This window comes from Biomphalaria glabrata, chromosome 1 (genome assembly GCF_947242115.1).
Source record: "Biomphalaria glabrata chromosome 1, xgBioGlab47.1, whole genome shotgun sequence".
Lineage (NCBI taxonomy): Eukaryota > Metazoa > Mollusca > Gastropoda > Planorbidae > Biomphalaria > Biomphalaria glabrata.
The window spans coordinates 83,954,157-83,980,321 of NC_074711.1; the positions used below are offsets into that span (position 1 = coordinate 83,954,157).

The 26,165-nt window shown below is 37.9% G+C and overlaps 1 protein-coding gene across 3 annotated transcripts in view; it reads right to left on the bottom strand.

Annotated features, from left to right (window-relative positions):
- Positions 1-24,855: 24,855 nt before the first annotated feature.
- LOC106050354 (calcitonin gene-related peptide type 1 receptor-like) overlaps positions 24,856-26,165 on the bottom strand; it is a 187,402-nt gene continuing 186,092 nt past the window's right edge. For all 3 annotated transcript variants that reach the window (XM_056018242.1, XM_056018243.1, XM_056018244.1), the window contains one exon: positions 24,856-26,165. This exon is cut by the window's right edge and continues 1,288 nt beyond it. The gene's annotated coding sequence lies outside the window, so the exon portion shown is untranslated.

A 26,165-nucleotide genomic window follows, 5' to 3' on the forward strand; every position in this document is an offset into this window, starting at 1 on the left:
GACATTCAAGAGAATGCTTCGGCGTTTTTAAGCAAAGTAAGAAATGATTCCCCTTTCCCTTTTTCCCCTAGGCATTCAATAGAATATGAGGGAAAAAAAAAACACAGCAGGATTTCTTAAAGACTAAAAATTCCTTTGCAGGCCCATGTCTTTATACTATATACTAAGTGCAATTTTTATTTTAAAGCGATCAAATAATGTCTAGGCCTTCTAGAGCAGGGATTCTCAACCTGTGGATCGCGACCCCTTTGGGGGTCGATTGACGATTTGCCAGGGGTCGCCTAAGACCATCGAAAATATGGATTGTTATTGTCTATTCTTCTATTGCTGCATGCGTGTGTGGAAGGGGTCGCAACAGAGTGGGGGGCTTGTAAAAAGGGATCGCAGAGCATAAAAGGTTGAGAACCGCTGTTCTAGAGATGGACGGATCTCGCACTTTACCGGCAGCGTGGATACTATAAAGCACAGCAAGATGAGGACGGGGTACAAATATGCAGTGAAATTTGAAGTTCCTTAACAGAATGATTAATCTCTCCACCACTACCCCTGACTCCACGCAGAGGCGGCCAGAAAACCACAGTCGTGTGCGGAATGCAAACTCCAACTACAGAAGCCGACAAATTATCGACTTGATTATCGCTGATAATTGTCGTCCAGAACATTCCATGATACACGGAACCTGGCCGGGCTTAGATAATTGGAGGTCCTAGGCTTAGTGAATTTGGTGGCCCCAAAATGAAATAGAAAAAGAAAAATAAACAGAGTTAAACAAATTTTTACTAGAACATCAGCATTGGTCACACTCACACATTTCGCTTTTTTCCCTCTAAAAAAATTGTTTTGAGTCCTTGTGGGAGGCCCCCACCAATCAGAGGCCCTAAGGCTGGCCCTGGGTAACATTGGCAGGAATAAAGCATTAGGCATGCCAATGGTCAGATAAGATAGATTTTTGTTTTAAGTTAGCACCTCCTTTATTTGGAATTTCCTATCAACTTTAAGGCATTTCTTGCAAAGTAAAATGGAAACACTGAACTAAAGGATCAAGGGATTTGACTAAGGAATAGCGTTTCGGACTTTTGATTTATCCGTGCACCGCAGCAACCACAATTACAGGGATTTAAAGTGTATCCTTTGCGCTGATTACGTACAACAGACCAAAGATATTTTGCATTGAAATAAATGTTATTTACAATTATTTTTTTTTAATTTTCGAAATTAATTAAAGAAAAAGACAATCAACAATTATAATCAACATGAAAAAATTTTCCGTCAATTAATTAATGAACAGAAACGTTTACAAGAGAAACTGAATGAATGTTCAAATCGGGTCACTTCCTATTCCTGTACCAATTGGGTTACCTTCCCTAGGTAGATGAGTATCAAAGTCAATATTATTTTTTTTTTTTTTTTTTTTTACAAATGGGTCAGTAAAAGTTAGGGGTTCTGTAATCTGTCAGTCTAGACTAGATCAGTGAACTGTAGACACAAACACTTAGTGTAAACAGATTGAACAATACATTTATGTGAACTTTACAAAGCAGTTATTTACAATAGGTGACTCTGGAAAGAATGGGTTAAATGGGGGCACTATTTCTAGGTCAAGGCAGATAACAAATTATGTCAAATGATGTTTGATTGTAATAAAGCCTTAGAAAAAACAGTCTATTTGTGGTAGGGCAATAGGTTTGTGTGTTTGATTGGTGTATGTCTGTAGACTTTTATGAAGTTTCTATCGTATCAAATGCTGAATTTTTAAACCTCCTTACCTTATATCAAACAAAATAATTAATTACCGATAAAAAAAAATGCACAAGTATAAACGGAAAAAAATATGACGTCAATCTTAGTTTAAACCCCAAATATAAAATTGTCAGAATACGCCTAGAGATAGGAGGATCGATGGTAAGAGATATAAAATGGTGGGCGGTAAAGCTAGCTACAAAGATGCTCACATTTCCAGCAAAGAAAGGAAGCCATTATCTGACGCGTTAAAAAAAGAGATAAACTTCAAATATTGCATTAATCAATGTATATGTATAACATCCACGGGTTTCTAATCTAATAGTTTCAGGCACCTATTCGTTGATATGGCCCCTTTGACACAGGTGCTGGAAATCGGAATAGCCTGCAGACATATGTGCTGGAAATGGGAATGGCCCGCGACACATGTGCTGGAAATGGGAATGGCCCCCGACACATGTGCTGGAAATGGGAATGGCCCACGACATAGGTGCTGGAAATGGGAATGGCCCGCAGACACATGTGTTGGAAATCGGAATGGCCCGCGACACAGGTGCTGGAAATCGAAATGGCCCGCAGACCATATGAGATTGAGCATCTCTGCTGAAATATCTTAGACACCCCCGCCACTAACACATGTATATGTGTAAAAAGGAGTGACCTCTCCTGACTCCAAATTTTGTCTGATTCTTTGCTCTGTGACGCTTCCTGACAATCAAGTTTAATGTTAAACTTTAATGAACCCTATTTCTATTTACATTGAAAATAACACAAATAATAAACAATGTCTCTAGTACTATTCCCAAATATTCCTATGTGGGCTTCTTAGATATCCTCAATGGATTAATGCGATATCTTAATGATTAGAATCTAAAAAAAAGATTTATTGCCTGTGACATATCACACTATAAATTATATTGAATCAAATATAATAATATAAGTTCCCCTTTCAGACCTTTTAGTATATAGGGGCAGATGATGTCAAGATCATCTGGTTCTGTGGCCTACGGTTTACGAGGGTGTCATGTGGCCAGCACAACGACCAACCGCCTTTACTTTTCCCCAACTAACGTCAGGGTACCCATTAGAGCTGGGTAGCGCCGAAGGATCCCAAAATAAAAAATCCCAGTCTTCACCAGGATTCGGACTCGGGACCCCCGGATCGGAAGCCAAGCGCTTTACCGCTCAGCCACCACTCCTCCTATTGAATCAAATACGATTGTTTAATTTATAAAATCATATCTAAGTGATTTTTCTCAGGCCTAACAAAATTGCCGAGAAATGTTAGGTACTGTAGACATTTAATAAACTAGAGTATTTTAAAGTATAACATTGCCTAAGATAGAACCAGGGCCAATGTAGAGCAAGTGCAGACATATTTATGAATAGGATTTGATATGAAAATTAGATAAATTTGAAATATTTATTCATGTATCTTAATACTTAAACCAGTAACGTTATATTATACATTTAAATCTCTTGATCTAAATTATTGAAAGAGGTGTCCACATCGCAAGACATATTTTTAATTGTTAACTTTTATTTCATTTGTAAATTTTTTATGTGTGTTCAATACAAATCTGACATGTAAATAAAACGCTAAGTTGACAATGTTAAAGTTACCTTCCTTCATGTAGCTCAATCTAAATTTAAAATGTCTACATTACTTCGATAATTCGCAATTTTATTTTTAGAAAAAATAAATTATAACGACAAATAAAAAAAACCCTCTTGATTTGTTATGTAAAATTTAAAAAAAATTGACATATCTAAATCAGTGATGCCCAACCTAATTCGATCTGCGGGCCATTTTTATTTCCGACACTCGTGTCGCGGGCCACATGAGCAAAGGTTAGGACTACAAAAAACGATATTGACCTGAAACCAGTGCTTCATTAATTAATGGGATATTTGAAATGTATCTTTTTTTCCCCGCGTCAGAAGATGGCTTCATTTCTCTACTTAAAATATCAGTAAGATTGGGCTTCATTTCTGTGCTTAGAATATGAGCGACATTGTAGCTAGCTTTACAACCGAGACATTTTCCTGTCTCTTTATGGTAAATATTCCCATCAATCCTCCAATTTCTAGGCTTAGTTTAACAATCTTTTATTCGCGGCTCAAACCAAGAATGCCGTCATATTTGTTTCATAATGTCGTTTATATGATGTTGTTTTTAAAACAAATATGTTGGCTTATTATCATGTTCCACAAAAAAGTAAAGAACCGTTCACTTCTCCTGGTAGAAAACGTACATTCTACACTCAGATATCTCTTTCATAAACGCACAAATGTTAAATGTCATGGAACTTATCATCAGGAGAAAAATTGAGGGCCCTAAGACCCTAACGTAAGTAAAGATACATTTTTACATTTTTTTTTGGGAAAAAAGGGAAAAGGGGGGGGGGGATTTCCTACACTTTGTGCCGACATTTCAGCGGGCCGGATGGACTCACGTCGCGGGCCGGAACTGGCCCGCGGGCCGTACTTTGAGAATCACTGATCTAAATTGTTAGTGTCAGCCAGTGTGTATTAAGTGATTTGTTTCTTTCAACTGTTTTTGTGGGCTTCTACTGATGGTGAAACCGGGGCTAGTTAACCCTTTGGATACTAAGCACATGCCGCTAATATCAATTGAATCTTAGGTGTGGACGATTTGTACAAAAGCATTATAAAATAAAGTCACTAACACACCAAATGTCACTAGTACACCAAATGTCACTAGTACACCAAATGTCACTAGTACACCAAATGTCACTAGTACACCAAATTTTACTAGCACACCAAATGTCACTAGTACACCAAATTTTACTCGCACACCAAATAGCGCTAACTCACCAAATGTCACTAGTACACCAAATTTTACTAGCACACCAAATTTCGCTAACACACCAAATGTCACTAACACACCAAATGTCACTAGTACACCAAATGTCACTAGTACACCAAATGTCACTAGTACACCAAATGTCACTAGTACACCAAATGTCACTAGTACACCAAATTTTACTCGCACACCAAATAGCGCTAACTCACCAAATGTCACTAGTACACCAAATTTTACTAGCACACCAAATTTCGCTAACACACCAAATGTCACTAACACACCAAATGTCACTAGTACACCAAATGTCACTAGTACACCAAATGTCACTAGTACACCAAATTTTACTAGCACACCAAATTTTGCTAACACACAGAATGTACTAACACATCAAATGTCACTTACACACCAAATGTCACTAGTACACCAAATTGTACTAGCACACCAAATTTCGCTAACACACTTAATGTCACTAACATACCAAATGTCACTAACACACCAAATGTCACTAACACACCAAACGTCACAAACACACTAAACATCCCTAATATATAAAATAATATCAATTGAATCTAATATATAAAATAATATCAATTGAATCTTAGGTGTGGACGATTTGTACAAAAGCATTATAAAATAAAGTCACTTACACACCAAATGTCACTAGTACACCAAATTGTACTAGCACACCAAATGTCACTAACATACCAAATGTCTCTAACATACCAAAAGTCACTAACACACCAAATATCACTAACACATCAAATGTCACGTACACACCAAATGTCATTTACACACCAAATAGCGCTAACACACCAAATGTCACTAGTACACCAAATTTTACTAGCACACCAAATTTCGCTAACACACCAAATGTCACTAACACACAAAATGTCACTAGTACACCAAAAGTCACTAGTACACCAAATGCCACTAACACACCAAATGTCACTAGTACACCAAATGTCACTAGTACACAAAATTTTACAAGCACACCAAATTTCGCTAACACACAGAATGTACTAACACACCAAATGTCACTAATATACCTAATATCACTAACACATTAAATGTCACTCACACACCAAATGTCAATTACACACCAAATGTCACAAACACACTAAACGTCCCTAATATACCAAATGTCACTAACTCACCAAATGTCACTAACACACCTAATACCACTAGCGCACCAAATGTCAATAGCACGCCAAATGTCACTAGCATGCCAAATGTCACTAGCACGCCAAATGTCACTAGCGCGCCAAATGTCACTAGCACACCAAATGTCACTAGCGCGCCAAATGTCACTAGCACAACAAATGTCACTAGCACGCCAAATGTCACTATCGCGCAAAGAAAATCGATCTTCAGCTGCACTCCAGCAATGCTTGCAGCCTTTTCCCCACTGTCGACCACTTCTTTAAGATCCTTCATGAACTTGCGGCGCCATGTTACACGAGGACGAACTTCTTTGCTGGACATTTTATCAGACAGAATGGATCGCATGCCCCAGGGATTAAATGAACATAGAGGCCAAAATAAGGAAAGCGCATACAAGGAGAGAACCATCAGCAAGATTTTCATTTTTCGAGGTCCATTGACCAAGGTTTCAACCTCTTGGTTTTAGAAACAATACGCTTGACGACCTGCTCCGGAGAGTACTTTTAAAAAACAAATCTAATACTCTATTCATCAAACTATACATGTCGAGCGAATCAATACAATTTATATGCATTTCAAGACGAAAATCAAACTAATATTTTATTCTGAACAATTATTTAGGCTAAACAAACGTGAGATTATAGGGAAATCTGTTTCTACCTCCTACGGTTAACGAGGATGTCATGTGGCCTGTACAACTAACAACCGACTTTACTTTTTCAACTATCCATTAGAGTTGGGCGGATTCCTAAAATCCAAAAACTCAAAATCCGAGTCTGCACTATGATTTGAACCCGGGATTACTCGTTGTGGACGCTAAGCACTTTACCGGTCATCCGACAGCCCTATAGATTGATAGAAAGTGTACAGTCTAGCTCTCTCCATGTCCAGTAATAAAAATGCGCTTTTTATTATGGCGAAAATCTGTTGTACATGTCATTTCATGAAATTTAATTTTTGTGCTGTTGAAAGAGAGTTTGCGTTCGACTGCTAATAATAAGGCTTGTCTGTGAGTCCAAAGATTAATGAAGATTAATGACGAATGCACGGGAAAATGGCATGGGATACCACCAGTGGTTCATTATATCAAGGACCACACGAGTATTGCTTGGAATGGCCTGGGATACCACCAGTGGTTCATTATATCAAGGACCACACGAGTATTGCTTGGAATGGCCTGAGATACCGCCAGTGGTTCATTATATCAAGGACCACACGAGTATTGCTTGGAATGGTCTGAGATACCACCAGTGGTTCATAATATCAAGGACCACACGAGTATTGCTTGGAATGGTCTGAGATACCACCAGTGGTTCATTATATGAAGGACCACACGAGTATTGCTTGGAATGGCCTGAGATACCACCAGTGGTTCATTATATGAAGGACCACACGAGTATTGCTTGGAATGGCCTGAGATACCACCAGTGGTTCATTATATGAAGGACCACACGAGTATTGCTTGGAATGGCCTGAGATACCACCAGTGGTTCATTATATGAAGGACCACACGAGTATTGCTTGGAATGGTCTGAGATACCACCAGTGGTTCATTATATGTCACAGTGTGAATGAGGTGTCATGTCATGTTAACATAGGAAACTGTTGACGTTATTGCAAATGTTCAGCCCTACATGTAGAGCATACAAAATTTTCTTCATATTTTATTTCTAAACACGTATAAAAACATTTAAGATTATAACTTTTAAAAATAAAATTTGATGTAACAAGTCAACGGTTTCATTTTAAACAAGTAAATAAACAAGTTTTTTTTTGTTTTTTTAATTTTTTAATACCTGAATTTCTTCTTAATGATCCCCTACCAAGGAGCCTCCCTTGTTTGTTACTATTAATAAATAAATAAATATAAATTATGGCTTTTATATAGCGCTACTTTCATGCTTATAGCATGCTCAGAGCGCTTTGGTCCAATCTCGGTTATGGACCAGTGGGGGGGGGGGGGGGGGAGGAGGTATCTAGGAGAAGGTTTTTCCGTGCTGCCTTTTAGGCGCTCAGTAAACACAACTCTGCCCGAGTCGGGTGTCGAACCTCGAGCCCCCTTCATAGGTAACCAAGCCAAGTTCAAGCACATTTAGCCTCTCGAAAACGCTTCGCAGTTATGAGCCAACATATTTGTTTGATGAAAACGGCATTGTAGGTATCTGACGTGATAGTTAGATAATTTCTAGGGATTGATTCGAAAATATCTGATACCGGTCAAAATCTTGGTATTTATTCGCGGTACAAATAGCAGTTAGTAGCTACGAGGAGAAAGCATGGGACCACCACTAGCGAAGTCCTGTCAAAGAGGCTTCAGCCATCACAGATGATCTTTATCTTCCTTGGAGAAATTAGTGACTACTGATGGTGTCAGAAGTAGGATTGACAGCAAGTGCAATTAGAAAAGTTGTCTAGACAAGTGGAACCGAGTCACTGTGGGTTTATTGAATTATTCACCATCAAAATCTTTGAAGCAAGATGTCCAGTCTGGACCACGTGGAACCGAGTCACTGTGGCTTTACTGAATTATTCACCATCGAAATCTTTGAGGCAAGATGTCCAGTCTGGACCACGTGGAACCGAGTCACTGTGGCTTTACTGAATTATTCACCATCGAAATCTTTGAGGCAAGATGTCCAGTCTGGACCACGTGGAACCGAGTCACTGTGGCTTTATTGAATTATTCACCATCGAAATCTTTGAGGCATGGTGTCCAGTATTGACCACGTGATGATGATCGTGAATAGTTTATAGTTTCGAAATTCCATCTGCGGCCAATGTGTCAAGTGCCCAGACAGAGCTAAAACTGGAACTGATTGACTTGCGTAACTAGACATCCTTGTTTGAAAAAATTTCATGTGATGGAGACTATTGATTTCTACTCCGTTTCGCTTTCTGAAACTTTCCTTAATCTTCTAAAGCGAGCGTTAAGGATAATCACAATAGTAACAAGCACTTATTTATGAGGAAAAAAGCTTTTCTGCGATGAATTGGGCGGCATGTAACGTAATCATCTCAAAAACGAACATTAAGATTTTTAGTTGCAGTTGGATATTTAAAAGTTGGTTTGGGAGAAACTTTTCATGAAATAACGTGTCACCACCTCAAAGTTGGTGCCATAGAGTAGAAACCCTAATTCTGTATTGTGTATGTTAATTCCATATTGTGAATCTTATTCACAACCCATGTTGCACTAAGGTGAACACTTTTGACCTTAGGTGAACCAGAGAGTTAAAGGCAGTCAGTCCACATAGAGATCTTGTAGCAAACACTTGTATTGAGTCACTTAAGATATAAGCAGTAGAGTTAGATGTTTAAAGTAGTTGGTTATAGAAGAAGTACTAAGTTGTGATATTCGTATATTACTGTTGGATTAATACTGACCATTCCTGGGTCGAATTGTATGGTGTATTCACTATGTGGTGTTATATTAAACTTATTGTGTCTGCTACACCCAGCGTCATTTCATTATTCTGTGATTTGTAACAGGAACCCAATGTCACCACCACGCCTACATTGATAACCACAGCCACATTCATAACATATAAAATAACGCAGTGACATAACGTAAGCACTGAATTCTCAGGTTTCTTATAAAAATGGTTTATTGTCTATTTCCCTTTTTTTGTCTGTTGATGTGACCCGCGAAACGAGTGTGGAAAATTTATTACTGATCACCTGCCGTTTGTTTACGATTGGTGAATGAGGTTCCATTATTAGCGAATTTATTCGAATTTTATTTTTCAAATACCGACGTAGTTTTTTTTTTTCATGATTAAAATTTCAGTATCAAACTCACAAAAAGATGTTTCACAAATCACACTAAAATTTAGAATATATTTTTAGAATGGAATTCGACAATTAAAAATAAAATCGAGTGTAAGGATTTGATTTTCGTAAATCTAGTTTATGTTTTTTTAACTCGGTCTAGCATTTTGGTCACGAAGATGCCTTGGGATAAAGGTGTACAGCTTTTAGCAGTGGATGCAGCCTGTGTATCCTCCCGTCATGCCATTTTTCTTACATTGTTTTTTTTTTTTCCTTTCATTTGCGAATCTCATTGACCATGACCTACTAACCAATCACAACATCCGTACTTTTCATGGACAGAAGAATAGATGCCGAAGAAATTATATCAATCCTAGGAACGTGCACTACACATTAATACGCTCCATGTGATTTGCTTTAAAGCGCTGTGTTTAGCTCTCTCTGGTCTTTACGCTTATTTAAAGGTAGCCATTTAGACATTTAAAGATCATCAGTTTTTTATATCTACGGTTAACGAGGGTGTCATAAGGCCAGCACAACAACCGTATTTACTTTCCCCTCGTAATTCAGGTACCAATTAGACATGAATCATCAAAGAAAAACAAAACAAAACATTATCTGAGATTCGAGCTTCAGACCCCCTATTGTAAGAAGCCAACTACTTTATCAATCGGCCTTTGGACTCATACGCTTTATTGACCGAACTGAAATAGCTTTATCAATCGGTCTCGGCGCCCTTAAGCTTGCCTTGTTTAAGGGAAGCAGCCTTTTCTATCGTGTCGAGATTCAATCTCGCCAAAGGACATCCCTTCTCTCCCTGCTCTCACAGCTCTCCCTGCTCTCCCTGCTCTCCCTGCTCTCCATGCTCTTTCTGCTCTCCCTGCCCTCCCTGCTCTCACTGCTCTCCCTGCTCTCCCTGCTCTCCCTGCTCTCCCTGCTCTCACTGCTCTCCCTGCTCTCCCTGCTCTCACTGTACTCCCTGCTATCCACCCTGAATCAATGTGGAGCTCCTTAGGATAGAACGGTTTCCTTTTTTTACTCTCGCAGCATCACAGCTCTCCCTGCCCTCCCTGCTCTCACTGCTCTCACTGCTCTTCCTGCTCTCCCTGCTCTCACTGCTCTCACTGCTCTCACTGTACTCCATGCTATCCACCGGGAATCAATGTGGAGCTCCTTAGGATAGAAGGGTTTCATTTTTTACACGCGGCACCTAGACCCGTAAATACACCTGATGCTTACAACTGTGGCTGTGAAATCATTACCATTTAAAATCGTAAGTCATACTACTTAACCAGATGTTAGTTATTGAATCTAAAGTTTATCCTACCTATGAGCTACTATGGAGCAGTCATCCTCAAGCCACGGCCTGAGGGCCATATCCGACCCATGACGTCTTACTACCTTCTCCACCCCCCCCCCACTCTTTCGAAACCTCTGCCCTCAGTGCGTAATGAAGCCGTAGAGGACTGTTTCTTTTGAACTCTTAGAATTTTTCCCGTTTAAAAATAAATTTAACAGATTTGTCCCCCCCCCCCTCCCTCGGCTACTTTTTTTTTTATCTGGACTTCGAGCCCCGATTGCCCACCACAGTTTAAGAAACACTGCTGTTCAGAAATTTTCGCTCTACGCACTACTGCTAAAAATTAAAAAAAAATTAAATGTATACATATACTTTCCTACTAATATATAGTAAGTTCACTGCAGAATTACTAAACAAAGAAAAAAAAACAACACTTCTCATTGTTTCAAATATTGTCACATATTCTCATGCGGTCAAAGGTAGAGCTGTGGAAGATATAGTGCCCCACTGACGTATGTGAAACAAGAGCTCCCAACCATTGGTTTAGGAGTTGTTAGACGACCATCGAATATGTATTTCGCTCTTCTAATAAGAGCATCGAGAAATTTGTCATTCATTAATATTGCAGTAGAGTTTAGGTGAAAAATTAGTGATAATTTGTAAATTTAAGAATACAAATATAAAAAAAAAGGGGGGGGGGAGCGGTAGGAGCGATAGCCACGTCCTCACTTCTCCTATTACCTCAGCCACGAAGGGGGTTGGTGGGCGAATTTTAGAAGAGAAATCACACAACTTGTAAATGAATTCTTATTTTTCTTGTCATTTTTAATTTTTTAAATAAAAAGTTAAATATGGTATTTAGGCTTACGTGCTGCTTGCGCTTAGCTTTCACTACTGATTAAATAACTCCAAACGCTAAGTATTCATAGTATATGTACTGTAAATAGATATTAAAATGATTTTTCTTTTACTTAAAATGTCAATGTGTAAATGGAGAAGAAGACTGGTCTACCGCTTAGTGACATCGGCAAATCTAGAGGTGGACCGTTTTATAGGTTTGAAAATGTTTCAATGGTGACAAAATAATTTTGCCTATACATTTCTCACAGGCAATACAGTGCGTCTGTACATGACGTCAAAAGGAAATTCCCGCTCTCGGACATAGGCCTTAAGCAATGCGCAGACTTAGACGAACGTTTTCGAAATAAGCTCAGGAAAGTATTTATTCTCTAACAGCCTTACCAACTTATTCTACTGAGAGTTCGGTACTAAACAAAAATAAACAAGCAGTAGGAAATGGCACGTCAAGTGAGTTTAATGATCTAAGAGAAGGAACCGCCAAACACTGCCATTTATCTGAAAATTACGGGGCCCATCTCCTCTTGTGCTCTATACACAAATTTAATAAATTAGTACTAAATGATTGACTATTTAATTTAATTAATTTTTAGATTCATTCGTGTATTGTTATCGACTATGAATAATTATGCAAAATTTCAACTTGATCCGAGAATGGGAAGTGGGAGAAAAAACTTGTTATTTCACATTATGTAACATTTATTCCCCTTATTTCAAAATCGAACAAAATAATTTTATCCCCAATAATAAATTAACTTTATGTTTATTTTTTTTCAAAATTGATTCATGTCCTGTCAGATTTATTAAATAATTGTGCAAAGTTTTTACTTGATCCGAGAATGGGAAATGTGAGAAAAACATGTTTAAACTTTTTGACAGACAGACAGACAGAGTTTATACTACCTTTTTAAAAATGATAATATACAGCTTATGTAATAAGCATTAACTTTACCAAATGTTGGTACATTGGATTTTCTACTACTGTATTTCCGTGCATCTAACCCGCGGGTTGTACAATTTTGCACACACGGATGGCAGCTGTGCGGGGTAAACAAAAGTGCGGTGTTTACAAATAATCTCATAATCACATCACAACGGAAACAATGGACATATCGGTGGGTCATTACATCTAGGTCAACAACTGGAACACGATGGGGATCTCAAGGGACAGACGTCTGATGAGCAACAACTTTGTGTACCTGTAATTTTACTGCATATCACGCTTTACACATGCAGGGTATGTAAGGGCGCGGATTGTACATTCTCTTTGGACTTTTGTAAATTGTGCGGGTCATACGCGTGTCCCTGTTATATGCGAGATAGATAATATAGCAATTATGCATAAAACACTGAACCATAATCTTCGAATACAAAAACAAAATTTAATAAAATACTCAGGAAGACACAAAGATAGAGGCACATTTCTCGTTCCATATGCTAGGACAAATTTGTACAAGTGCTGCTTCTTCCCTAGTGCTATTAGAGCATGGAATGGGCTGCCTGAGCTAGCTAGGAAAACCAGTGAATTGGCAGAGTTTAGGTCATTGGTTAATATGCATGACTAGATGCATGACGCGTAGGACGTAATCATCTTCTTTTTTTGAAGTAACGTCTGTATTATAAAAGATAAGATATAGTAAACATAATATTTCACGTCATGCAGTACAGTGGGTCTCAAACTACTGACCGGCGGCCATTACCGACCCATGACGCCTGCTTTCCGGCCCAATGAGCCTTATTCCCACAGTACATAATGAAGCCACTCAGAGTTATTTTCCCTGGACTCTTTGATGTTTTTTTTTTCGCAGAAAGGGATGATACCCATGATACATGCGTTGGAAATTTAAATGGCCCGAGACCGAAAAATAGTGGTGCACCACTGATTTAGACTAGTCGTGGATATATTGTACAAAGAAGTAACAAAGTAAAATTCTGGCTAGTTGACCAACTTCTGAATAAATAACAACCTTTATTATGAAGTTAGTGTCTAATGTCACTTAAGTTCAAGATTCTTCTCACAGATCAAATACATTTTCCAGTCAATAGTTCTCATGAGGTACTAGAAAACCCGAGGGCACTTACAAGGGAATCTAGGGAAGTGTTCAGTTTCAATCAGCTCACTTAAGAATCAGATTAAACTAGGTACTCTTAGAATAAGGTCAACTGTTAAGTCAACCCTTACAGGGAGAACCTATTTAGACAGGTCATTTTGACAAACAGATTTCCTGGCCTCAGGCCGCAGGGGTGCTACTTAATTACAACTTCTGTTTGCGAAAAAAAAATAATATTGGAATTCTTTTTCCACAGTCGATGTTTTGAATTTGGTTTAAGACCAATTCCAAATATTTTTTAAAAAATATGTAAAATAACAACTAACGCCGTAGATCAAATATAATAGTAAATATAATTGTCAGAGGACGGTACTGCAGTAAACTTGCTATGCAGTGTGAATCTTTATGGAGAAGTACTCATAGACTTTCATTTTCTCCTAATGTATCTCTATTGCAACGATTTTCTCTATCGGGCCTTCTGTAAACACTGCTAAACAACACAACAGCACATCTAACACAAGACAACAAGAGCTTCAAGTAAAAAAGTGGCGGTATAATGACAATTCCATCAATAGCCAATACAACACAATTGGCTATATCAAATTCAAATGTTTCTTGTACTTAACAGAACTGCCTAATAAACACTACAAGTCTCTCTAAGCTCGTACAGCTACATTCTCCCAAGGTACCACACAGTCCTCACTGCTTTCTGTCCTGGACTCAACTCTGTTTCTAGCACTCTCGACCTTGAAGGCTTTCGGTCACATGACCATAACACTGGTCATACTTGCGTGTACATGCAGTAATGTCCCTTGTTCAACAGCCGTTGACCCGTGTGATTGGCCTGAGTCGTGTGTATTAGTGGGCCGCACACACATTAACCCTTTCAGTTTCTCCAAATGTATCTCTATCGTGGCAGCTCCAGAGAATTTGAAACAAGATTAATAATAATAATAATAATAATTTGATCAATAAGAATACAACTCCTTACTACAAATACTCGCCACAAGAGGTTCTCGAGTCTACTGATCACTTATTATACTGGGATAGGTCTTTTGACTGACAAGACGGTAGATTTTAATCGCCCTGATCTCCTGTTTATTGATAATATATATATATATAAGCGCTACCATTATTGATATGGCCGTATCACTGTTTCATAATTTAAGAGAAACTGAAATGGAAAAAAAAAAAAAGAAAATATGGAAACCTAGGCTTGGAGATTAAGCGTCTATGGAAGTTATCTAAAAAAACAATATACCCCATTGGTATATCAACCGAGAGGATAATGACAACTGACCTCACAGATACCATCAAGTCCCTTAGCATTCCTAAGAAGACTGTCAGAGGACGATAGCCTACTGCTGGCACATCACCAGAAAATTTCTCAGTGGGCACTAGTAAAGGGGCTACAATGAATTTTGTTTCAACTAAAGAACCTTGACCCTGGCAGTACCAGAGGATGAACATGAACTCGCTTTTCACATTATAATTATTATTATTATGACTCAGCCTAGATTACATGAGAGGCGCTGTGGCTAAGAGGTAAATCGCTTGGCTTCCGAACCGGAGGTCACTGGTTCGAATCGATGAATGGGTTCGAATAGCCAGTCACACCTATGTGACCCACTGCATTATTACAGGGGTGCCATATCGTTGATTTTTGTTGCGTGAAGCCATGATTGCAGGGTCACCGCAGATAGTATAATCCAAATTAGTTCAGCTTGAGTATGTATATGGACTTCTTGGTACAACTTCCTTTTCATTGTTGCTATTTTTTAAAAAAAGATTCTTTAACTTTGTTTAAATTTTAATATTGACAAATCATTCTCTTAAAGAAATCATGAACCTTTGAAACATTAGGAGGGCTATCTCGTAATCTAGCACCCTTGATAGGCCCCTAAGGTCAGATCCTACACAACCCAACATTCAAACTTTAAAAATCGAAAAGAAAATATTACTGTAAATGATTGGATGGCTGCCTAGTAGTGCGGTGTGCGGTCTGGACTGTCGTTCGGTTGTCCCTGGTTCGAACCCAGCCTGCTGACATCCCCTGTCGTCCTGAGGGAGTTTTTGGCTTGAATGTTATTATTTTCAAATCTAAAGGCACATCCCAAACATGTCAAATATTTACAAAACAAAACAACATTTGTTTAAATTTGAATTATTATATCAGTGATTTTAAAATAATTACAATAAACTCTCCCCATCTGTCCGACCCGTATTCTTCTTATCTTCTAATCCCTAAGCCCTCTTAAAAAAAAAAGTTATTAATCATCGAATACCCTACAAAATAAAATGAATGTAAATATATGAATGCTCATTTGCTAGGGCTTCGAAAAAAACTGTTATTGTCAGATTAAATGTCGCATTGAAGTATGTACCAAGTGGAAGGTGTAGGTGATCGACAAACTGACCTGATGTGCATTAGATCAGCCGTTAGTGGGTCTAGGCCACTTAGATATCGGTTTCTCCAATAGAAAACGAATGAAGAGGAAGCCAACAAAAAAAACTGGCGATGGAATGTCGAAATGGCGGGTGCTGCTTGAAGAACAGAAGCTAAGTACTTGGGGGGGGGGGGTAATGATGGTAAAGATGGGCACTATGAAACATGGGGGCACGTTCCCCTTTCAGACCTAGCGGTGTATAGGGCAGATGATGTAAAGGTCATCTGTTCATGTGACCCACGGTAAACGAGGGTGTCGTGTGGCCAGCATAACGGCCAACCACCTTTACTTTCCCCAACTAATGTCAGATACCCATTTAAGGCTGGGTGAACTCAGAGGCGCCCAAAGATCCCTAAATTAAAAGTCCCAGTCTTACCGCTCAGCCACCGTGCCTCCGAACTCTCTATAGGTACAACATAGGTTACAAGTAATTGGTCATACATTAAAAACATATCTCATAAATATCTTAGATAAAGAATATAACTGTAATTTTATAATAAGGGTATTACACCGTTTCATGGCTAGAATGGTTACACAATGTAATTTATAATATGTAATCGTTTATTGCTAGATCTAGATCTAGATTTAGACAGTAAGCTGACAAAAAGAATAGGAAAGGCTTCTGCAGCAATTGTAAAACTCTCCATGTGGGAAATTACCAAACTGACTAAGGCAACCAAAATCCTAGTCTACAATGCCTGCATTCTGAGCACACTTCTTTATGGCAGTGAGAGCTGGGCAACTTACACGCCCCAAGAACACATGTTTCCAACCAGGACGTACTTAAACGGGCCATTATGCACAGCTTCTATGCTCTTCTTACACAGAGAAGACTACGCTGGCTCGGTCATGCCAGATGGAAGAATCCCTAAAGACATGCTATACGCTGAGCTTGCAGAGGAGGTGAGACCCAGGGGCCGCCCAAGACTAACCAACAGAGATGTCTGCGATTGAGACATGAGAACCACGACCATCGAAAAAAGTATGTGGGAGGAGATAGCCCAAGACCGGACAGCATGGAGACAGACTGTACCTGCTGGTACGAACTTCGCCGAGTGCACAAGAAAAGAAGCTGCGTCAGTCAAGAGAAAGAAGAAAAAAAGCTACCCTGTCAGGTAGCCCTTAACTAGATGCATATACATGCACGAACTGTGGCAAACTCTGCCGCTCCAGAATTGGCTTGATCAGTCACACCAGATTCTGCTCATCAAGACGAAACCAAAGCCATTGACTCACCTTGGCTCATCCATTGTCTTCCAAGACAGGATGAGTGATAACTCTTTAGTGATAGCTTCCCACACTAAAATATGGGTAATACGTATATACGCTAATAAAAATGTTTTTTTTTTCTGGTGAATGATTTTTTTTCTAACGCAACTTAACCGAAATTAGAATTGCCGCGAACAATCACTTCTATAAGCGGCTCTATTATCTCTACATTATTACAGAGCTATTTACGGTCGATCAGGAGCAAAAATAATGTGACAATGGTTCCAATCTAGCATGGACCGCTTATCTTCCCCTGTTGAGATTTGTAATTGTCAGTTACATGATAATCTTAGTCAAAGCCAGTGTTTCTCATACTTTTAACGGTGAAGCCTAATAGAATAATAATTTTTCGCTTGCTCCCCCACCCTATTTTTCTACCAGCTAGGGTCTAGAAAAGCGATGCAGGCTCGTACGTTCGGGTGAGAAAAGCCGTGATGTTGCTGCAACAAAGAATGAAAGAAACTTTAAGACATATGATTAATATACACATTTCAGGTTTTATTCTGCATGCATATTTACCAAATGTTTGGAATCTACTTTACGCACTGAATGTTCATTAAAGCTAGTCTGTATATTGTGTTTCGTAAATAATTCTGGAGAAAGTATTTAAGGGACAGAAGATTTTCCCCATTTACATCTGCCAAAAATGTTCTTGCCTTCTGAGCTTCAGAAATTCTTTCTCCTTGCGTCTACAACGTCTTTCGCTCCCAGTAAGAAAAACGCAAGTCCGGGTGGGCTTTTACATTGTAATAAAAAAAAAAGAAAGACATAATTATAACACAATTTTCCGATTTTATTTTGCATAAATGTTTTTAGTAATCCAGATTTACGTATTAAAAGTAAAAGTTCATTGGAGCAAGGCCGTTTAGTCTTGTTCTGAAATAGTGTTCCGTATATAATCTTATATTTAAACAAAAATTAATTCTAGAAAAAAAAATAATTCTGGAGATAATATTTAAGAGGAAGCATAGTGCATTGCCGTCCAGCAAGGGTGTCTGGGGAAGCGTTGTAATCTCACCCATTTGGGTCCAGGGTGGATCCCCCGGCACCAAGACTTTTCATGCTTTCTGAGCTCCAGAGAACACTTTTCTAATAGTAAGTAGAGCGCAAGTCAAAGGGTTTAAGTAAAAAAAAAATGATGGGCCAGGCCGATATTGTTTTGTTGTTGCATTAGAACACACTATCCATTCTAGTTAAATCGAAGGAAAAGGTTTGGGAACCACTGGTCTAATAAATTGTTCCTTTCCTTTTCTCTATTACTTGGAATTCATATAAATATAAATGTAATCTTCACGTTGTAAATAAAAATTGTGTCTGTGCTTGTAAATATTGCCAAATGTCGTCTGCTATGTGTCTCCAATCCGCCATTTTACTTTGCCGCTCAAAAGGTTTATTGTTGAATTGTGGGATATGTTTATGTGCTATTCGTGTCCTCATTACGATCTTTGTACATAAACGAAATAAAAATGCTCAGATCTCTACTTAAATTTATTTACTTGACAAGATTTCATTGCCCAATCTATGATTAAAATGACTTTTTAAAATGTTTTTTTTTTAAATTTGGCTTTGACATACTGACCTACTTTATTGTTATCGACCAGTCACACATTTAGGCTCTAAATAGATAGTCTTATCAACCCGCCATTCTTTATTTAGATTATCCAATCAAACCGATGTTTTTAATCATAGATTGGGCAATGAAATCTTGTCAAGTAAATAAATTTAAGTAGAGATCTGTTTGTTATATTGAATCAATCATTGTGGAAGGAACATTATAACAAAAGTTACAGTAACGTTTTAGAAACTAAGTTGACACGTTATTGAACGAGTGAAAAAAATATTAACCAACAAAATGAAACCGTTTTAAAAGGAAACATTTTTATTTCGTTTATGTACAAAGATCGTAATGAGGACACGAATAGCACATAAACATATCCCACAATTCAACAATAAACCTTTTGAGCGGCAAAGTAAAATGGCGGATTGGAGACACATAGCAGACGACATTTGGCAATATTTACAAGCACAGACACAATTTTTATTTACAACGTGAAGATTACATTTATATTTATATGAATTCCAAGTAATAGAGAAAAGGAAAGGAACAATTTATTAGACCAGTGGTTCCCAAACCTTTTCCTTAACGAACACTTTGCACATTTTGAGTATTTAGCGGGACACCTTGCTTTGTTTTAAGAGAAATTAATTCACGTGGTGGCCAACTATTCAATTATTCCAGTAGTTCGTGGAACACCTATTCAGGAACACTAGGGTTCCGCGAAACACAGTTTGGGAAACACAATATTAGAATATATATAGTCTTTGTATCAACTAAAACTATATTAAATCTTAAAATAATCAAAAGCAAATAAAAATAAAACTCTGAAGAAAAAAAGAAGACAAAAGCATTAAATATTAGTTGCACTTTTAAACTATTAAGAGATTATTATTTTACCCAAAATTTGCAATTGAATGACTTACTACGAAGAAGTCAGTTTACTTGACTGAGGTCTACTCTGAACTGTAAGGAAGGTAGTAAAAATCGGCTTAGGAATGATTAAATTTCTTTTTAGAAAAATAAAACCCAGATCCATTGTTTGTTCGTTGTTACTGTAGTTGACTATAAAGTTGATTTTTCTCTTGGAGAAAGCTATAAACGTTTCATGTTCTTTTTTGGGTAATATGTTTTACAATTTTTGATTATCCTGATTTATTGCCCGGATCTGGCCCGCGGGCCGTATTGTGGGTATCACTTGGTTCATCAGGTTTGTAGTTAATTAACGTACATTTAAAAAGAGAAAGTCTTTTGCAAGTAAGTATGTCTTTACACTCAATACTTGTAAGTCTTCTTAAAAGTGTTAAGTGACATTCTTTCAATGGTCAGCACAACGACCAATAGCCTTAACTTTCCCCACTTAAAGTAAGGTACCCTTTAGAGTTGAGTAAACTCAGAGGAGCCCTTAAAATCCCGAAAATAAAAAATCCCCGTCTTTACCGAAATTCGAACCCAGGACACCATGTTCGGAAGCCAAGCGCTTAACAACTCAGCCACCGCAGCCCCGATTCGTTACACAGTGGGCACTAGACGATAGTCAGGCTGCTTTATGGTAGTCACTGGAGTAGATATACTTGTTCTCTTATTTTTTTTCTTTAAATTTAGCATAAATGGATTCAAAGAAATATATTATTTAGTTTTATGTTAATTAGCCAGCTAAACAATGTGTGATTGCATCATATCATTCATTACAGTGTCTTGTTTTCAAAATAACATTTTGTAAGAACAATAACTGCGTAAACCATGTAAACGATACAAAAATAAAATGAATTGTCTCCCTTTGTCCGTGTCGTATACAGATTTTCTACATGTTGGCTTCCTTGCTTAAAAAATAACAAACTAGAGGCTTAATGAGTTTGACATGCCTGAACTAGACCTTGTATAAGAACCATGCTATTTGATGACATTTGATAACTATTTATATTGTGCATGTGTCTAGTTTACTGCATGCTTGACCAGTCATCTTGTGTTAACATAGTAAATAATAATTAAAAATAAAAACTTAACATCATATAAAGGTAGAAAGAGAAATGGATTCGCAATGTAGATCACAATGTAAACTTGGCATTCTACAATGTTAATGCAACATTTTCATCTAGAGAGAATGTAAGGGAACTGAGGAATATTTTAAAATTTAAATGAATTTAATATTTTAAAATTTAAATGCATGTATTAGACAACCTTTCCTTTTATCAAGTAATTAAATATTCAAGTTGCTGTTCACCTATTTTTAACATGTCGTAGGAGAAAGGGAGAGAAGTGAGAATAGATGAAAATGAATGTACTAGGCTTTGAAGGGAGGGAAGTTGGGTTGGTGATGGGGGACAGGAGAAGCCAGAGGCTTGCCATTTCAAGATTTCTTATCTTCCCATCTTATCTTATAAACCACAGACGTTCATTCAATACGAGAATAGAATGACGTTTATCCACGTGCCAGTCGTTCATGTTTAATGAGAGCCTGAAACTCTAAGTCACAGGTTTTCCTGGTAGATTCAGGTGCCCCATTGGTATGGAGTAGGTCCACGTGTTTCTAAAGTGATCATAGTGCAATAATTTTACGTCGTTTAAGCGTATCAACCAAATACATTCTGATGCAGTGGCGTCACTAGGAGCGTCCGGGGGTTGCGGGCCGCACCCGGTGACACTTTTAGAAAATGCTAAATTTAAAAAAAAATAAAATAAATTACTTCCTCGAATGTTTCTTACACTTTAGTGTCACCATGTCCCAAACCTTCTTAATTTAATTCTATTTAACTTGGTATCTTCCTAGTATGAGAAAAAATGCGTTGTAGACGCCAGGAGAAAGAGTTTCTGAAACTCATAAATGTATAAAAAAGATTGGCGCCCCGGACAACTCTGAACTCAAGGTGCTCCCACAAACATCTTATCTGACCAGTTGAGTGGCCAACGTAGCATTTTTAATGTAAGATGTTGAGAAACGCATAGACTTTAACTCCTCGTGTACCATAGGGCTGCAAGCTCTCTCCACAGAAATCAGTCCAAGACGACTCTTACCGCCACTTCCCAGAAGTTGTCCACGAAATTCAGGACTTCTAAAAAGCTGTGACGCCATGTTATGCATGGACGGTCATGTTTTTGCGTTCCTCTTTTCGGCTTTCATGTTAAGACTGACTTTGGTAAGCGTGTTTTTGTCTTGTCAAATGATATGTCTCACAAATGTCAATCGACGTTTAGTCGCCACTTCCCTTAGACGGCGAATGCCTGTGCGGGAAAATATTTCTCTATTGGTAACATTATGATTTGTTTGTTCAAATAGGCCGTAATCTTTGAAAGACTCCTGCTTTCCAATCCGACACCAAGATTTATATTTCCATCGCATGAGATGACACTGCCTAAATAGGTTAACTTTTCTATTTGTTCAAGATCTGTATGACCAATGTTGATGGGGGTACATGGTAACTTGCACGCAATATGCAGAACTTTGAGGGCGTCTTTATCCATCTTCTCGTGTATACATTTAATTGTATTTCAAAGTAATGCTATGTCGTCTGCAAAATCCACCTCGGTTTGGTTTACGCCATGAGCATCCAAATGCAGCCTGATTATTGTAGGACATCGTCGATGGCTACAAGAAAGAGAAAAGGGAATAAGATACACCTTAATCTAATATCCGTCCCGATGTTGAAGAGTTCCAGCGTCTGCTGTGAATCAACAGCTTGATTTGCTTTAGACATGTCGCTGAATCTGGACAAAGTGTGGCGAGATGCGATTTCTCTTGCTATTTTCCAGAGTGATGGACGCTATCAAACTGTTTTATTAATCTACAAAATTGATCAACATCCCCTGTTGGTATTCCAGGCTTTACTCGACGATGTTCCGCAGGACTGAAACCTGTTCAGTGCTTGATTTGCCTTTTCGGAAGCAGCTGAAAAGTAGATACACCTGCCTGCATAATGAATTTCAGGTCATGCAGTTCTCCATTTAGTTTTTGTTCTGTAATAGGTTTTAGGTGCTTTATATTTTTCTGGTCAATATGTTTTTATTAGTAAATATCTAAGTCTAACTATAGTAAAAAAAAAAAAAAACGCACAGTACTCCTTCTTGACCCTTTGATCGAAGGGGCGGATGATTTAAGGGTTATCTGTTTCTATGGCAGACAGCGAGGTTGACATTACATGATTTTGATTGATTTGTTGATTTGAGGCATATCGGCACAATTTAGGCCATGTCGTGCCTGGTTGACATTACAACGCCATTACTTTTCCCAAATAATGTCAGATACCTATTACACAGGGGCGTCCTACAAATCACGAATTTAAAAAAAAAGACCTATCTTAACCGAGATTTGGACCAGAGTCATTTCGGTTGGAAAGCCAAGCACTGTACCACTCAGCCACCAAATTCAATAAATAAAACGCAATTGCTATTAGAGCATGGAATGGGTTGCCTGAGCCAGCCAGAAAAACCAATGACTTGGCTGAATTTAAGTCATTGGTTAACATGCATGACTAGATGCATGACTCGTAGGACGTAATCATCTTTTTTTTTTTTTTGAAGTAACGTCTGTATTTTATAAGTTAAGATAAGATATTACTCATTCCACACAGTTTCTGTTTATCAAACTAAATGTTTGTATTGGTCAATTCAAGGGCGACTCTGTTACCTATCTGAATATAAGAAGACAGTGTTAATTTAGCGTTGATATCATTGCAATTTACACGACATGAAATAAAGTTTATGATGTGATGAGACGTCTATAACCATCTTACATTTTGATCTATCTCTCCTACAATGTTAACCGAAGCAATAACGATACCAGTGGGCGCCTCTATCATGCCACCCCACACCACAGATGGGCTATCAATCGTAGTTGAAAATAAAAGTGTACCCCTGGAGAACTTTGAAAAGTGTTCTTTATGGCTCATGACGTGCTCGTGAAGGAATTCTCTTAGCGCTATCAGGCTGTATTGAGAGAGATAGCTATGTAAAATGATGTCTGTCAACATAGACTGAATTGCCCCCTAGGGGCGCCTCACGGCTTATTTACATTTTTAGAACTGATATATTCTACAGGTAGTAGTATAGACAGCTTGCTTATATGGTTTCTTCTGTCTCAGAGACAATGGCTGCCCCCAAGATCAATAGCTGTTTGTTTTTTATTTTGTTTTTTTGGAGCTGAATCTGCTGGGACTTTTTTTTTATTAATACAATAGAATATATTTACATATAAAAATTTGTAACATTATAAAAACACTTGACTGATACGTTAAAATATTCGTTATCTAATAAATGTTATAAGTACTGAAATACAAGTTTATAACATCCACACACACGTAACCACACACACCAACTCACACAACCTATTAATAGCAAGAGCTTTACATAGTTTTGATACACAAAATATTTACATGTATATAAATGTTTAGTTGGCTAATATATAATTATACAGACACATAATGATTGTGTGACAACATATCATTTGTTTTAATTGACATGTAATATATTCAAATTGAATTCAAAAGCAAAGAACGAATGATAGTCAATGTTTCTAATCTCAGTTGAACCCCGGCTGGGTTCACGACAGGAAGGACTGCTCCTCCCAAATAGCTCTGACTATAAATTGTGACGTGGCAACGAGCTATTGGTCTAGGTCTAAACTGACCACAGGGTGTGACATCACAGGTTGGTTTCAGGCCTTCTATAGGTTTCGATTCGTAGGTAAACTGTTTTGTATAAATTATTTGTCTGTATTGTCCTATTAGAATCCCCTGACCTACCACTGAACAATTCAAGTGACAAAACCCATCCCATATGTTGGATTTTTATAAAAACATAATTCTTTTATCTCCCTTCATCTTTTATCCATGCAGTGGTGTCCCCTGTTCTATAGCCATCTACGGTGGGTTTGACATTTCTCAACGAGGAACTCAGATATTTATTAGTTATTTTTTTTTTAAATATTGATTTATTTTAAGTTATATCCTTTATGTAGCTTATGCTTTTAGTTTTTAAGGCTATGACATATTATTATATTATGTACGGTCAATGTGATCCTATGTAATTATCGAGTAATGTTTTGTAAGAGCTTTATATTATGATTGGTTTTGGTTTAGCTGATGAGATTTTTTTTTATTTCTGTGAAAATTGATGTAATTAATTCCATACATTTTATTTCAAGTGGCTAATTAAATGAAATCAGATTTATTTAATGAAATTTTGTTTTAAGTGATTATCATTATTATTACCCATAACCCCAAACATAACGCAGGTCTGAGATGCTCATCTATTTTCTTGAAAAACATTGAAGTGAAAACTGTGCCAGTATTATAAAGGTATGTAAAGGTAAAGTCCATTTAAGTAGATATCCTTCAGAAACGCTGGAGATGATAGGTCACACCTTCGCAAGCCTGCATCCAACTTATCAAGGTAAGCCCAAACCTGGAACCTCCAAGGAAAGAGGAAGAGGGGGCGGCCCAGGAATAATGGCGCCGCGATTTGGAAGCAGCGGCCGAGCAGTTGGGCAGGACTGAGGGACAGTTGGAGAGACTCGCCCAGAACCGAGACGCTTGGAGGAAACTGATTGTTAGCCTTCGCCACAGAAGGGACCACATCTCTAAGAGATTTAAAGATAATGGTAAAATATTTAGACCTAGAGATCTATAAGTCAAGGTCATCTGTTCATTTGCCCAAAGGTTAACGAGGCCGAGGGTGCCATGTGGCCAGCACAACGACCAACCGTCTTAAATTTTCACCAAAACTAAAGCCAAGTAACCTTTAGAGTTGCCTTAATTCATGGGCACCCTAAAAAATCCCGAAATTAGAAAATCTCAGTCTTCTTCAAAATTCGAACAGACTCCTCAGTTCGGAGCCAAGCGCCTTACCACTCCGCCACCGCGTCCCCAACTAGTGTTGTGAGTTCATACATCTCTCGTGGTAATACAAATCCAGTACACTGTCTCGATGGATGCTAATGACGCTGATACAAAATGGCGCAAAATAAATACTGGCATGAAACTCAGAAGCAACATCTCATTAATAGGACATTATAGCGATTGTTTCATTTACAAATGAAGACTATTAAGAAATGTTCGATTCTAAACAATGTCAAGGACGCAATTTTAAAATATCACCGCTTCCGGCTAAATTATTAAAAAAATTAGTTTGTGCTTTAAGAGAATTAGAAATGTGATTGTACAGTGCTAAAAAGTGCAGACGATGTGTTGCACAC